Raw genomic sequence first — 15,523 nt, 5'->3', positions numbered from 1 at the left:
TGATCTTGATGAAATCCCAATAGTTCATTTTTGCCCTTGCTTCCCTTGCCTTTGGTGATGTTCCTAAGAAGATGTTGCTGCGGCTGAGGTCGAAGAGGTTGCTGCCTGTGTTCTCCTCAAGGATTTTGATGGATTCCTTTCTCACATTGAGGTCCTTCATCCATTTTGAGTCTATTTTTGTGTGTGGTGTAAGGAAATGGTCCAATTTCATTTTTCTGCATGTGGCTGTCCAATTTTCCCATCACCATTTATTAAAGAGGCTGTCTTTTTTCCATTGGACATTCTTTCCTGCTTTGTCGAAGATTAATTGACCATAGAGTTGAGGGTCTATTTCTGGGCTCTCTATTCTGTTCCATTGATTTATGTGTCTGTTTTTGTGCCAGTACCATGCTGTCTTGATGATGACAGCTTTGTAATAGAGCTTGAAGTCCGGAATTATGATGCCACCATCAACAGATGAATGGACAAAGAAGATATGGTATATATACACAATGGAATACTATGCAGCCATCAAAAGAAATGAAATCTTGCCATCTGCAACAACATGGATGGAACTAGAGCGTATCATGCTTAGCGAAATAAGTCAAGCGGAGAAAGACAACTATCATATGATCTCCCTGATATGAGGAAGTGGTGATGCAACATGGGGGCTTAAGTGGGTAGGAGAAGAATAAATGAAACAAGATGGGATTGGGAGGGAGACAAACCTTAAGTGACTCTTAATCTCACAAAACAAACTGAGGGTTGCTGGGGGGAGGGGGGTTGGGGGAAGGGGGGTGGGGTTATGGACATTGGGGAGGGTATGTGCTTTGGTGAGTGCTGTGAAGTGTGTAAACCTGGCGATTCACAGACCTGGGGATAAAAATATATGTTTATACCCCTGGGGATAAAAATATCCCCAGGGATATATGTTTATAAAAAATTAAAAATTAAAAATAAATAAATAAATAAAATTGTTTTTAAAAAAAGGAGATTTTCAACCTATGCAGAAGGCAATTTAGTAAGGAAATAGTCTTTTCAACAAATGATTCTAGAACAATTGGATTCTAGATGTGAAAAACTGACCTTAAACCACTCTTTTACTATACCTAAAAATAACTCAAAGTGGATCATGGATATAAATCTAAAACCTAAAACAAAAACTCCTAGAACAGAGAATATATCAGTGATATTAACCTATTTCTTAGGTAATGCAAAAAAAAAAAATCAACAAAAAATTATAATTTGAACTTTATCAAAATTAAAAGCTTTTGCTCTTCAGTAGTCACTAGTAAGGGAATAAAGAAACCAGGAAAAATATCTGCAAATCCTATGGCTGAAAAAGAACTTAACATCCAGAACTTATAAAGAACTTCTAAAACTCAGAAATAAAAAAAACACAGAACCAATTAAAAATGGACAAAAATTTAGCCACTTCACCAAAGACGCTATATGGACAGCAAATAGGTTCACGAAAAGATATCCAGCATCACAAGTCATTAGAGACAGACAAATCAAGACCACCACAAGACATCACTACACATCTATTAGAATGTCTGAAGGCAAAAAGACTGACCATAACAAGTGTTGACAAAGATGTGGAAAAACTGGACCTCTTCTACACTGCCAGTGGAAATGCTAAATAGTATTTGGAAAACTCTTGACAGTTTCTTTCAAAGTTAAGCATACCATATAAAGAGAAATGAAAGTATACATCCACACAAAGACTTGTACACAAATTTTCATAGCAGCTTTCTTTGTTACCAGTTAAAAACTGGAAACAACCAATGTCCATCAATAAGTGAACGATTTAGTAAATTGTGGAACACCCATACAAAGGAATACAACTAGCATTGAAGAAGAATCAACTACTGATGCACTAAAAAACACAAATGAATCTCAAAATATTTATGCTGAGGCAAAGAAGCATAACTACATGCTGTATGATTTCATTTACATAAAATTTTAGGGAGTGAAAATTAACATATAGTGACAGAGAGATCAGTGGTTATCTGGGATGGGGGCCAAGGAGCCAGGGATATGAGGAAAGCTTTGGGGTGATGGATATATTCACAGACTTGTTTGTGATGATGAATACATACACATGGCAAAACTTAACAAACTGGGCCTCAGTCAATGGAACATGCAACACTTGATCTCAGGGTTATGAGTTCAAGTCCCATGGTATGTGTAGAGTATACATAAAAAGCTTTAAAAAAAATTTTTTAACTTAACTGCACACCTTAAATTCATACAGCTAATATATGTTAACTAATCCCTAGTACATCAGCTTTTTAAAAAAATATAGTCTTAACCAGTAATTAATAATCCTCCAAATACAAATTGGGCCCTAATTCATTCCTGTAAAATTATTCCCTGTTAATACCATGCATTTTAGTCATAAAATTCAGAGGGCATCCTTACTTCCAAACCATTAAGAAAGAGGGATTTAAAGGACCAAATTCAGTAAATCATAAAGAAAACAAATGTTTTACTGGAGCAAAAGAGCTCTGAACAACTCAAATATTTTTTCATTTAAAAAACTTAAAATAGGGACACCTGTGTGGCTCAGTTGGTTAAGCGGCTGCCTTCAGCTCAGGTCATGATCCCAGAGCCCTGGAATCAAGTCCCACACCATGCTCCTTGCTCAGCAGGGAGCCTGCTTCTCCCTCTGCCTCTGCCTGCCACTCTGTCTGCCTGTGCTCACTCTCTCTGACAAATAAATAAATAAAATCTTTTAAAAAATAAAAAAACTTAAAATAACTAAAAAGAGTAACAAACCATGTCAACTGTTGCTCTTATTTTATGTAGGATTAAACAAAAATAACAATGCACTATCATCTCCTCCCCGGTATCATGACTGTTGCTAGAGTTTCATAGTCAATCCTTTAAAACAGACCAGACCAAAGCTGACCACGACAAAGAAAAAGAAGCAACTGTTTCCCATGTGGAGAAAGACTCTCTGAATGAGAAGTTAAAGAGAAATGTCTGGGGACTTCCTCTGAATCCCTCAGCACCTACACAATCACTACACACCTCTCTGCCTCATCAAAGCCTAATCAGAGTTAGAAACAATACAGTTTCAGTAAGGGAACCTAAAGAGCAGAGCTCCTCAGTTAGCATCATAGGATTTTCTGCCTCTCCCTGGTTTGGGTACCCAAGCTCTCCAGGCTACCAGATACACCAATAATATTTTCCTTCATTTTAAAGGTTTTTTTAAACTTCCTACTATATCAGCCTACTTCATTACTTGCCCTTTTCTTTATAGTCCCTATAGGATTTATGTTGATATCCTCATGCTCAGCATTTATGTTGACGTCAGAACCTGATTTAGAGATACTTCTCTAAATAATTCTTGGATTTAGAGATACTTCTTGATTCCAGAGTCCTGGGATCAAGCCCCACATCAGGATCCCTGCTTGGGGGTAGGCCTGCTTCCCTCCGCCCCCTGCCTGCCCCTCTGCCTAAGTGTGATCTCTGTTTGTCAAATAAATAAATAAAATCTTTTTTTAAAAATGGTTAAGATGATACATTTTACCACAATAAAAAAGAAACTAGAAAAATAAGTTTCTCTGGACTAACAGGTGACTAAACCTGACCACTTCCAGCCTCAATGTGAAAGTTAATTGCATAATTACAACTCTGGAGCATCAAGTTCCTGCTATGGCTCCAAATAAAATGCTATCTGAAAAATCCTTGTCAAATCCTTCTCTGTCCCATAATGTGACACAAAGGAGCATCTCATGCAACTCCACCATCCTCCAGTTAATAAAGACAAGAAGAACTCTGGCTGTCTCCCTTACATCGACAGTAATGGCAGAGATGGCAGGACCTCAGAGGGATCTAAGGAACCATTCCAGGCCCACTCACAGTATGACTTGTGCATGTGCTCAGTAGTATTTGAATAAAAATGAACTTTACTTCCCACAGCAACTCCCCACATAAAAAAAAAAATTTCTGAAGGTTCAAAGGACAGTCTAAAAACTGGATTCTATAAGGTTAGTTCTGCAACACTACAGGAATCCCAAGCCTAGGATAAACTGGGAAACTGCATATAAAAGTTTACAAATCGAGGGGCCTGGGTAGCTCAGTGGGTTAAAGCCTCTGCCTTCGGCTCGGGTCATGATCCCAGAGTTTTGGGATCGAGCCCCAAGTACGGCTCTCTGCTCAGCGGGCAACCTGCTTCCTCCTCTCTGCCTGCCTCTCTGCCTACTTGTGGTCTCTGTCAAATAAATAAAAACAAAGTCTTTTTTTAAAAAATAAATAAATATTTGAAGTGGCGGGGGGGTGGGAGGTTGGGGTACCAGGTGGTGGGTATTATAGAGGGCACAGCTTGCATGGAGCACTGGGTGTGGTGAAAAAATAATGAATACTGTTTTTCTGAAAATAAATAAATTGGAAAAAATAAATAAATAAATAAATAAATAAAGTTTACAAATCTCCCCCACCTGAGAAAATGCTCTGTTCTACATTTTTGTACTTAAAAATATTAAGCCATCTCAAAATCCTTTCCAGCCCAATACCCAAAATCGAATGGTCTGAAGGCATCCTGAGATGAGTACTATAGAATGTGATACAAATATGATTCTTAAAAAACATTTACAGCAATAAAACTCAAATGCACCTGGCGCCTGGGTGACTCAGTGGGTTGGGCCTCTGCCTTCAGCTCCGGTCATGATCTCAGGATCCTGGGATTGAGTCCCGCATCGGGTACTCTGCTCAGCAGGGAGCCTGCTTCCCCCTCTCTCTCTGCCTGTCTCTCTGCCTGCTTATGATCTCTGTCTGTCAAATAAATAAATAAAATCTTTAAAACAAACAAACAAACAAAAAAAAAAAAAAACAACTCAAATGCACCAGAAGCTGGCAGGGCAGGGGGGTAGGGAAGGGGATAGAAACAGGGAGTTGTTCAATGGGTCCAGAGTTTTCGTTTTGCAAGATAAAAAAGTCCTAGTGTAAATATGGTTAACATCACTAAACTGAACACTTAAAAATGGTTAAGAGGGTAACCTTTATATCATGTGTTTTTATTACTACAATTAAAAAGAAACAATCACAGGGAGACCTCGGTGGCATAGCTGGTTAAACGCCCAGCTCTTGGTTTCAGCTCAGTTCATGATCTCTGGGTCCTGAGATAGAGCCCCACCTCTAGCTCTACACTCAGCCAAGGCTACTTAAGATTCTCCCTCCCTTCCCCCTCTAACCCTCCTTCCACCATATGCAGGCTCTCTTTCAAATAAAACAAATCCTAAAAAAAAAAAAAGAAAAAAGTCACAGAAGTTAGTGCCCAGCAGTCATACTGATATAAAAATATTTCAAATCAACTAACTTCTACTGTCTGATACTAATCCCTAAAATACCTTTTGTCCCAATTAAAAAAAAAAAAAAGTGGACACATCTCGCTGGTAGGACATGGAAGCTTTTCTAACTACAATAGAGCTGAGGGAGCACATATGAGGAAATAAGGAAGACGACAATACAAATACTAAGCAATGGCAGAAATACAAAGCAGACTAAACACAATCTGTGTCATCCGCATTTGCAATCCATCCTAAGTATCTAAGTAAAACTGTATAAAGGCTTTCTCTTTACTCCAAAAATAAAGAAAAACTCCTCAACCTGCTTACAAGACCCAGTACACCTCTCCAGCCCCCTCTCCCACCAGATTCTTCAACACTCTTCCTGTTCTGTACATAGAGCTGTACCCTAAGTCCCCAATCCTTCCCATGAATCCCAACATCTTTGCCCTTGCTGTTTGCTCTCACTGGAACACTCTTCCTTTTCCTATGCAACCTTCAGATCTTAGTTCAAATGTCTTTCCAGGGACTTCCCTAAATCAAATGGTGTAACTGCTGTAGTTTTACATTCATGTGATTATTGGTATCATCTGAAGACAGGGGCCAGAGATGCACTCACTGCCCTCCATTTCCAAGGCCCAACACAGTGTACCCAATAAGCACTCAAATATTTGTTGAACAAGTGAATAAATGGGCAACAAACCCATAAGAAGGCAATGAAACATCTTAAGAGGATTCTTTAATGAATCTTTAGAGGCTGTCCACAATTAAGTCTAAAACCCCTATTTAACTCTTAAGAAAAATAACAAAATACACTTCTCTGGCCATTCTATGTCCATGGCAAACACTGAGCATCAAAGGTTGTTAAGTAAAATACAAAAATACACAAACACACGGTAGATAAAGCAGAATTACTACTTGCTGGGCAACTCGTTTTGGTATTTCTTGCTACAATGCCTGCTACATAAGGAGCCCTCTGGAAATACCTGTCAAATGAATAAAGAGCAACATTTCACAAGACTCTTAAGCATATATCACCCAGTAACTAACTCTACTGAAAACTGTGATGACTCATATAAAGACCATTACAGAAGCAAAGGAATGAATCTCTTAAGTGGCAAAGCCCCCTACTATATTTAAGCCATATTCATTTAGATCTCAAAAAGGAAAAATGCCAGATGTGTACTAAGAGTGAAAGAAATGGATACTGCAATCAAGTAATCATAGAGCTTTAAACAGAAACTACAAAATGTCACTTTGAACTATTTCCCAAAACCCTTAAGAACATAAGGAACTATTTAGGATTCCCTGTCCCCTCCAATACAAATATAAACTGTATCTCCACTTTAGAGATATAATCCATAAACATAACACAGAAAACTCCAGCCCACAGTGATCTCTCCTCCCTCTGATTTTGCAATTAAACAAATGCTACTTTATAGTTTTCCCAATAATTTAATCTAGACACTCTTATTTTATATCTTTTCACATAGTCTAACACTCTGGGTGCTTATTACATACTTACTGAAGTGATATGAAATTATACTGCGTTGAATAATGGATTTTGGTATAAAACTTCCTGCAAAGGTCATTCCTGAAAGTTTTTCATATGCCTCAGTTTTAGCTCCATTATTAGATTAAATATAAAGTCGTTATCCAACAATGTTCAAACAAGGTTTAGAGTTTTCTTGGTACCACACCTACGAACTCAATCAAGGGAGGTTTTCAAAGTCATGGTGTCTTTTCAGATTAAGTCAGAGATAGTAACAACACCTGCCCCTACTTTCTTCAACGTAGCAAATTTCACTTGACATCGCCCCCAAACTTAATCAGTTCCAGGCAGAGTTCCTTCTGTAGAAAACTGGAAGACACAAAATCTATCTACATTTAATACTAACGGTACATCCCTAAAAACCAGGAAACATAATCTCCGGAAAAGGATCAGTTTTAAATGTCCAATTACATGAGTCTCCACGATCAAGAAAGCAGATAAAATACATCACTTAGGAAAGCCCAAAGCAGCACGCAAATATCAAGCATTCTAGTTAAGTGGCTGCCATTCAAGGTTCCTCAAACGCTCCATCCCTGCTAGTCCCAAACATCTGTATCAGGACCCAGGACAACGCGCCCACAGGTGACCCGAGCCTCTGGAATCATCCTCTCTACAGCAACAGGCTCTGTTTAATTATGGTTTTCCTATCCGCGCCCCGAAGGAGGCTGCAAAAGAGGGCCGGCGGGGCCAGGCGCGAGGAGCCGTGCCTGTCAGGCCGGGTCGGCCGAGAGCTGGGGGCTCGTGGTGGCAGGGGCGACGCCGGAGCAGAGCAACGACGCCGGAGAAGGAGGGCGCTCGCCCCGGGCCGCTGCCGCAGGTGCCCCGCTAAGGACGCAGGAGAGCCAGCAGGCCAGACCCGGGGCGGGTCCAGGGAAGGGGTCGAGGTGAGGCGCGCGGGACGGGGGCGGGGAGGCCTCACCGTGGCTCCCGGGAGGCTGGCGCCGCGGAGGTCCCGCAGTTGCTAAGGAGAATGCTCTTCCGGGTCGGGGCGCGGCGGGATAGAGAGCAACGGTGGCCGGACGGGACCAAGAGCGCCGCGCGCAGCCAGAGCGCCGCGGAGGCGGGGGTCTGCGGTCGTTCGGCTGTCGGGGTGTGCGGCGGCTTGCGGAGGCTGGCGAAGGGCCAGCGCGACATCTCTCGCCTTGCCTCGCGGGGGCGATGGGCTGTAGCCGGTGGCTCCAGCGAGGCCACTTCTAGGAAGCCTTCCTGCCCGACCCCGGCCGCCTCAGCCGCCTGCTCCGGAGCCCGCCCAGCCCGGGCTCTCGCCCGGCTTCTAGTCCCCCTGTTGTAGCCACGCCGGTGCTTTCGCGGGACGGGGTTTTACTCCTTCTTTCATTTACTAGACACTCGGTTTGGGACCCCTGCAGAAGTCTCGGGGCAGGGCTGGCCCTGGAGAGGCGGAGAGAGGCGATTGAGGCGCGGTTCCTGCCCTCAGAAATGCACAGACTGATGGGAGGGCAGGCAGACCGGTGCTGCTTCCCGGGGTGGGCTAAGCAAAGGCCATGGGGCCTACCCAGACACGGGTGAGGGAAAAGCTGGGGGTGGAGACTTCAAGCAAGTAGAAGGGTAGGAAAGAATGTTTCAGGTGAGAAGGTAGGCTCGGTTGAGAAACCTGCTGAAAGGCCACCTGTCAATGTGGCCTGCCCAGGGAAGTGCGTAGAAAAGGATGGAGCCTAAGAAAACATCAAAATTGTAGGTGTGAACAAGGAAGAGGAACCTTTAAAGAGCCAGTCAGAATGTTCGGTTGAAGGACTGCTGAAAAGACAGCAGGAGAGGAAAGAATTCCAGTAAGGATGTGGTCGCCAGTGCCATGATGTGGCCATCAAGTGCCTAGTGGTGACCATAAAAAATCAAAATTCAGGAATATGTTGTCAGAGTGGACAGTGGCTTGAATCTGTGTAGTGAAGGGGTCCACCACCATATCCTCCATATTCAAACAAGGAAAAGAGATACATTAAATTGCTCCTGAATGCCTTAATGTTTTTGAAAGTATTTGTAAATTTCAGGATTCCTCTACTAATACCTCTACTAATTCTTTTTTTTTTTTTTAAGATTTCTTTATTTTGGGGACACCTGTCACATCCATTAAGCATCGTGCCACTAAGCATCTGCCTTTGGCTGAGGTCAAGATCCCAGAGTCCTGGGATTGAGCCCCTTGTCGGGCTCTCTGCTCAGAGGGGAGCCTGATTATCCCTCTGCCTACCACTCCCCCTGCTTGTGTTCTGTCTCTCTGACAAATAAATAAAATCTTTTAATAATAATAAAATAAAAATTTCTTTATTTTAAAGAGAGTGTACGTTGTGGGGGGTGGGGGGATAGAGGGAGAAGATCAGGGGAAGGGGTGGAGGGAGAGTGAGAGAAAAATCCTCAAGCAGACACAAGCACCACCCACTGAGCATGGCTTCTGACATGGGGCTTCATCCCAGGACCCTGAGATCATGACCTCAGCCAAAATCAAATGTCGGAAGCTTAACCAACTGAGCCACCCAGGCGCCCTGAGCTTTTGGTTTTTAATGTTCACACAGGTCAGAATCCTCCTCGAAACTGTGATGTAGGCAAAACTTGTCTATTCAAACTGTAGCTGAGAAGGAAGACGACGACCAGGAGCAGGAGGCAGAGGATGGCAAAGGTACAGTGATTCAATGGGTAGGAGAGGTCCCGATGGAGCCAGGGATGGGAAGACCCAGAAAAGGAAAAGAACAGAGGATTAATAATATAAAAGCTGGGGTTTCAGAGCCAGAAATGGGAGATGAAGCCAAGGAAACCAAAAATATTACAAGCAGGAATAGATAAGCAAAGCAAGGACAATTACTGTACATAAGTTCAGCAGGCAGATCCCCTTTGGGACAGCTGACAGAAAGTATGGTGTCAGCCAGTGTGAAGGCGGCAGGGTTGGATGGACATGTTCCCACGTCATCTGAGTAGAGTGACCTCTGGGCTTACTCATGGGGGTCAAAGGAAAACCACAACACACTGTAGAGTGACGTGGGGTGAGAAGTTTGCCCCAAGCATACCTCCAGTCCAGAAAACCAGTACATTCCCATTATATCAAGTATTATAACAAGCTCACTTAAAAGAGGCATATTCCTCTCTAAGAGACTAAATTTATCCACAATGGATGTGACCAGCCATCTGTGGGAGTAAACCAAAAAATTCAAAATGTGTGGCTGAAAAGTTAGAACACCCAAAATATCAGCCAAGGGAGCTTTAGGTGTAACATAAGCAAGGCAGGACCAGGAAATGGTTACAGTTTAATAAAAGGAAGCTAAATCAAGTGTTCTGTGAACAGAAGGGACGAAGTCAACTTGTAATAGAGACAAAAAGAAGCCCCAAATCCATAAAGTACAATAGATAAAGTCTATCCCACATTCTCCTGGCAGCCTTGAATAGAGCTTCAATTCTAAAGAACTGTGTTCTTTTGAAGGACCAAGGTGATTCATTAGGCTAAACTTGGCTGGGGTTCCAGGAGATTTCAATGTTGCCTCAAGAGATGGAAACTTATCATTGCTGTGAAGGGCATATTTTTAGAGAACTGCAGGGAGTTGTGGGTGAACTCTGTACTTCCAGGATGGTGTGGGCATGAAGGGTTCCAGGTGACTTTGGTCTCTGGATAATGGATAGCCAATTAATGAGGCAAAATGCTTTGAAGAATGCCCAGACTATAAACAGAGGACCAGGGTTACCATGCCCTGTTGGTATATACAGTGAGCCATCTGCTACCTCCAGCAGAATTCCATTTTGGCATTGAGAGGTATTGTGTCTATTATGAAATTCAAGCCTTCCTGGGAGTTTAAGGATTATAGACAGCTAAAATACCCCAGAGTTTTCCAGGTCCAGATGACCCTGATTCCTAACCACTACCACGCCCAACTTGGTCTTCTCCTACACTAACATTACCCAGTCACAGAGGCAGAAATCCAGACACCTAGGAGCCATCTGTGACTCCTCCACTACCCCCCCACCATACCCTCACCCTTACAGCCCAGTCCAAGAACAAGTCCTGTAGGTTGTCTCATTTCCCCCACCCAATCCCACTACCAGTAATTACACTAAAAGGAGCAAAATGAAGCCGGGTGATAAAGATTGTGTGTGTGTGTGTGTGTGTGTGTGTGTAAGTAAACAAACAGTATAATAACCAAATACCACAAGAACTTTAAGGAAATATGATGGAATAAATCTACTCAACAACATGCTTGATTTCACCTTGAAGGAAGGAAAAGCTAACAAAAGGACTATTAAATATATTGAAGAAAAACTAAGATAAAGTTGAACATATTCCAAGAACCAAAGTGAAGGAGTATTTGCTGGCCTAAGGGTATGACTTTGGAAGGACCAATCAGCTGTGGGATGGAGTCAAGTGCCCTGAGCCTCATCTTTGCGTGTGCAGGCTCATAGTGCTATGGGCTGAACGTTACCGGTGAGCAGAAAATATGTCTCATCCTCTCCATATCAATTGATCTTGGCCTCCTCAATTCCAGCAATTAGCCCCACCCAGACCACTGTTTCCCACTTGCAGTCCTTGTCTGATTAGAGTCTGTTTTTGTTCTTGTCTCACTTTAAATGTAGCTTTAAAAAAATACATTTTTTTCACTCTATGGGTATTATTTTTCTCTTAGCTTTTTAAATATAAATCCTTGGGACACCTGGGTAGCTCAGTCGGTCAAGCACCTGCCTTCAGCTCGGGTCGTGATCCTGGGGTCCTGGAATAGAGTCTCACATTGGGCTCAGTGCTCAGTGGGGAGCCTGCTTCTCCCCCTGCATACAGCTCCCCCTGCTTGGGCTCTCTCTTTCTTTCTGACAAATAAATAAATCTTTTTTTTAAAGTGTTTTAAGAAAAATGATAATAAAAATAAATAAATATAAACCCTTCTAGATCCTTCCCACTTTTAGCCTCAGAGCTCTTAGCCTTTACTTTAATTTCTCTTTACCTTCTAGTTCCTATTTAAAATCTCATCTTTTTGAATACTTGTAACTGTTCATTTTACTTTATCAGATCTATCAACATGTTATTCTTATTTTTTCTTTTTTAGATTTTATTTATTTATTTGACAGGCAGAGATCACATTTAGGCAGAGAGAAAGGAGGAAGCAGGCTCTCTGCCAAGCAGAGAGCCCGATGCGGGGCTCAACCCCAGGACCCTAGGATCACGACCTGAGCCGAAGGCAGAGGCCTTAACCCACTGAGCCACCCAGGCACCTTCAACATGTTATTCTTAATCTTTTAAATTTATTTTTTTTATTTTCTAGTTCTTTACTCTTTCTTTTATTTTCTATTTAACATATGCTACTTCAAGTATGAATTTTAAACATTTTTTTAAAGATTTTATTATTTATTTAACAGAGAGAGATCACAAATAGGCAGAGAAGCAGGCAGAGAGAGAGAGAGGAGGAAGCAGGCTCCCTGCAGAGCAGAGAGCCCAATGCGGGACTCGATCCCAGGACCCTGAGATCGTGACCTGAGCCGAAGGCAGCGGCCCAACCCACTGAGCCACCCAGGCGCCCTCAAGTATGAATTTTAGAAACTTCTCATTTATAATGCTATTCATTCAAAGTTTTGATTTCCACATCCTTAGCTTTTAATTTGCCTTAATTTTTATATCTCTCATTCTCCCATTTTGATCTTCTCTTCCCCTGATCTTCCATCTTTTTTCTAATTTTGAGCTCTCTCTTTTAATCACAGATTAATCTCAGTAGCTGTAAATGACAAATAATAGTTATTACACTTTACAAAAGAAAGAATGACCGGGTGTCTGGGTGGCTCTGTGGAGTAAGCCTCTGACTTTTGATTTCAGCTCAGGTCCTGATTTCAGTGTCCTGAGATCCAGCCCCGCATCAGGCTGGGCACTCAGCAGGGAGTTTCTTCTCTCCTCCCTCTCCCGGCCCTCCCCTGCTCGATCTCTCTCTCAAATAAATAAATAAATAAATAAACCTTTTTTTAAAAAGAGAGAGAGAAAGAGATAAAGTGACCTTTAAACTCATTAAACCCAGAATGTTGACGCCTTTGTCTTGTTGGAGAATTCACTGCACAGGGAGGTCTTCATAGGACAAGGTTTTACTTTTCTCCTGTACCTTGCCCTCTGCCAGATACCAGCATCACGTGAAGCTGGCAATTCCAGTAGAGCAGCAATGCGTCAGAGCACTTAAGGGGAATCAGACTGCTGGGTTCAAATCCAACTCCTTCAGTTACTCACTGTGTGACCTTAGGCAAATTACTCAACCTCTCCATTGAGGTTTCCCTCCCCATAGCATGTGAATGATGATGGTACCACCTCATAAGGTTGATGTGAATTTTAAATGAGTCAGCACTGAAAACAGTGCCTGGCACAGAGTAAATACATGTTCATTAATATTATCATTTGATAAGAAATTATCCTCAACCATAGTCACTCTTCGGAGTGTAGAACAGCTAAGTATCTTGTATATGATGGTCCTAATAAAGACAGCTTGCTTTCTTCCTTCTGTAGCAGATGCTGCAGCCTACCGAATTTCACTTTTGGCATGCTCTCTTCCTAACAGAACCCCAATTTTTTCTTCCCAGATAACAACTCTTCTCCAAGGAATCATGTGCTGGAGGGGAAGGTTGGGTCTGCTCTGCGTCTATGTGAGTGTTTGAGGTGGGTGGGGGACAATTTCAATGAAAGTTGAGTCTTTCTCCTGTTCCAGAGCCCAGTGCTGAATGATTCTCTTCACTTTAAAAAAGTCTAGAGAGAAGGGGCACCTGGGTGGCTCAGTGGGTTAAGCCTCTGCCTTCAGCTCAGGTCATAATCCCAGGGTCCTGGGATCGAGCCCCGAATCAGGCTTTCTGCTTGGCGGTGAGCCTGCTTCCCCCGCCCCCACCCCCCCCGCCTGCCTCTCTGCCTACTTGTGATCTCTCTGTGTGTCAAATAAATAAATAAAATCTTTTTTAAATTTTTAAAAATTAAAAAGAAAAGGTCTAGAGAGAAAACAGCTGATTGGCTAAGGCCAGCCTATGAATTGGGCTAGGGGGATCCATGCAGGCAGTCCACTTACCCAGGGAAACAGACTCACTCAGCACAATTATGGCCATTTGGGTCTATACCTTCCTTAGGATCTCTGTGTATGTGTGTGTACCTGTGGACCCACTTATTAAGGGAAAGGGGGAGTGAATTTCAATGAAGGTATATGAGCAGGGAGAAATAATCTTATGCAGTGTATAACCCATCTACACAGATAGACATACCCTCGTCTGAAAAGCAAGAATATAAAGTATAATTTTTGTAAAATGTGATCATCACATTTGAAAATATTTAACTGGAGATAAAACTTCTCAGAATGCCAAAACCAAACCAAGACAATTTGAGCAAAGAGGACTTAGAGAAGGTGAGTAAATGACAAAAAAAAAAAAAAGAATCTGAACCTACTCTTAAGAAAGAAACGGGCTTTTTTAAAGTAGTTTTTAGTTAGAACAAATATAAAGAAATGAGCCCAGTCTGGTTTTTGTTGGGTTAGTGAAAAACGTAGTAAAACACTGGGAAACTGAGTGGATCAGAAAATTGTGAGAACATCTCATCTCCCTTAAGTGAGCCAAAATACACGGCCTCCAATAGAATTCCTAAAGTAAACTAAAGAGAAAACAAAGAATTTTAATAACTGAGAAAAATCCAGAATAACACAGTTACAACAATAATAAGATTACATGTAAATGGACGAAATTTTCCCATTTAAAAAACAGCATCATAGACTGGATTAAAAAGACAAAATCCACACCTACAAATCTTCTTTAAAAAATACATTTAACAAAAGGGAAGATAGAATAATTTAAGAGCCTGGCTCAGGTAAATCATGCTTGCATAAAACCAAGTATAGCGGGTCCCAGCTTGACTGATTAAGTTATGTTCATCCCAGGATACTGGCATACCTGGGCATGCCCAGAACACCCGTGGCAGGACCCAGAGGAGGTCTGTTTTCATGAGAAGGCAGCATCCTAGGAAAGAATCCTTTCTTCAGGCAAGGCCAAAGGGAAGCCCAGGGACAAGAGGCCAGTATGATGTGGTGTAAGGGAGGGAGACTGCAGGGGTGGGTGTGAACACAATCCACACTGCCGGCCTAAGGCAGCTCTGCTCTGTAGCTTTTCAACAGAACGGGGCACCAGCCTGGAAAGGGTGCTGTTGGAGCATGTTGGCCTTAACTCTCCACAATGCTCCATTCATTGGCCCCAAACACAGGCTCTGCCCCAGCCCCACTGAGAGATCATGGGCAAGTCCCTGCACCTCGGGGGCCTCCATTTCTTGTACAGATGGAGGCGATTGGAGGAACAGATCCAAAGAAGAAAAATTGGGAAATAGAGAGCTTTCTCAAGTGAAGATTGAGCCTTCTCAGACAATTAATTGCAATTTTCAAGATAAAGATATTCACATAGATAAACAAAGATTTTACACATTCTTTCTTGGACTTCCATACAGCAAAATTGAAGAAAAACCCAATATACTACCTATATGCACATGACCAGGAAAGAATGGAAGAAAAACTCTGTGACAGAATAACTTTAACAGAGTTAAAAAAAGCAACACCCTAAAAGGGATGTTATGTTATTTATTTGACAGACAGAGATCACAAGTAGGCAGAGAGGCAGGCAGAGAGAGAGGAGGAAGCAGGCTCCCTGCTGAGCGGAGAGCCCAATGCGGGGCTCAATCCCAGGACCCCGAGATCATGACCAGAGCCAAAGGCAGCGGCCTAAT

The 15,523-nt window shown here is 42.3% G+C and overlaps 1 protein-coding gene and 1 long non-coding RNA gene across 2 annotated transcripts in view; one reads left to right on the top strand and one right to left on the bottom strand.

Moving 5' to 3' along the window:
* The window catches only part of DIS3L2 (DIS3 like 3'-5' exoribonuclease 2), a 366,805-nt gene extending 359,000 nt beyond the window's left edge, over nucleotides 1–7,805 (bottom strand). Inside the window, exon 1 of the mRNA XM_044241854.1 lies at nucleotides 7,745–7,805. The gene's annotated coding sequence lies outside the window, so the exon portion shown is untranslated. The remainder of the gene's footprint in view (nucleotides 1–7,744) is intronic.
* LOC122902421 lies at nucleotides 7,614–11,236 on the top strand. The gene is made up of 3 exons (XR_006383804.1): nucleotides 7,614–7,709; nucleotides 9,351–9,454; nucleotides 11,036–11,236. It is a non-coding gene; the product is annotated as an uncharacterized LOC122902421 (long non-coding RNA).
* Nucleotides 11,237–15,523: the final 4,287 nt, after the last annotated feature.

Source organism: Neovison vison, chromosome 3 (genome assembly GCF_020171115.1).
Source record: "Neovison vison isolate M4711 chromosome 3, ASM_NN_V1, whole genome shotgun sequence".
Taxonomy (NCBI): domain Eukaryota; kingdom Metazoa; phylum Chordata; class Mammalia; order Carnivora; family Mustelidae; genus Neogale; species Neogale vison.
Note: the sequence above shows the minus strand (reverse complement) of the source record. Positions and strands in the feature narration are given on the sequence as shown.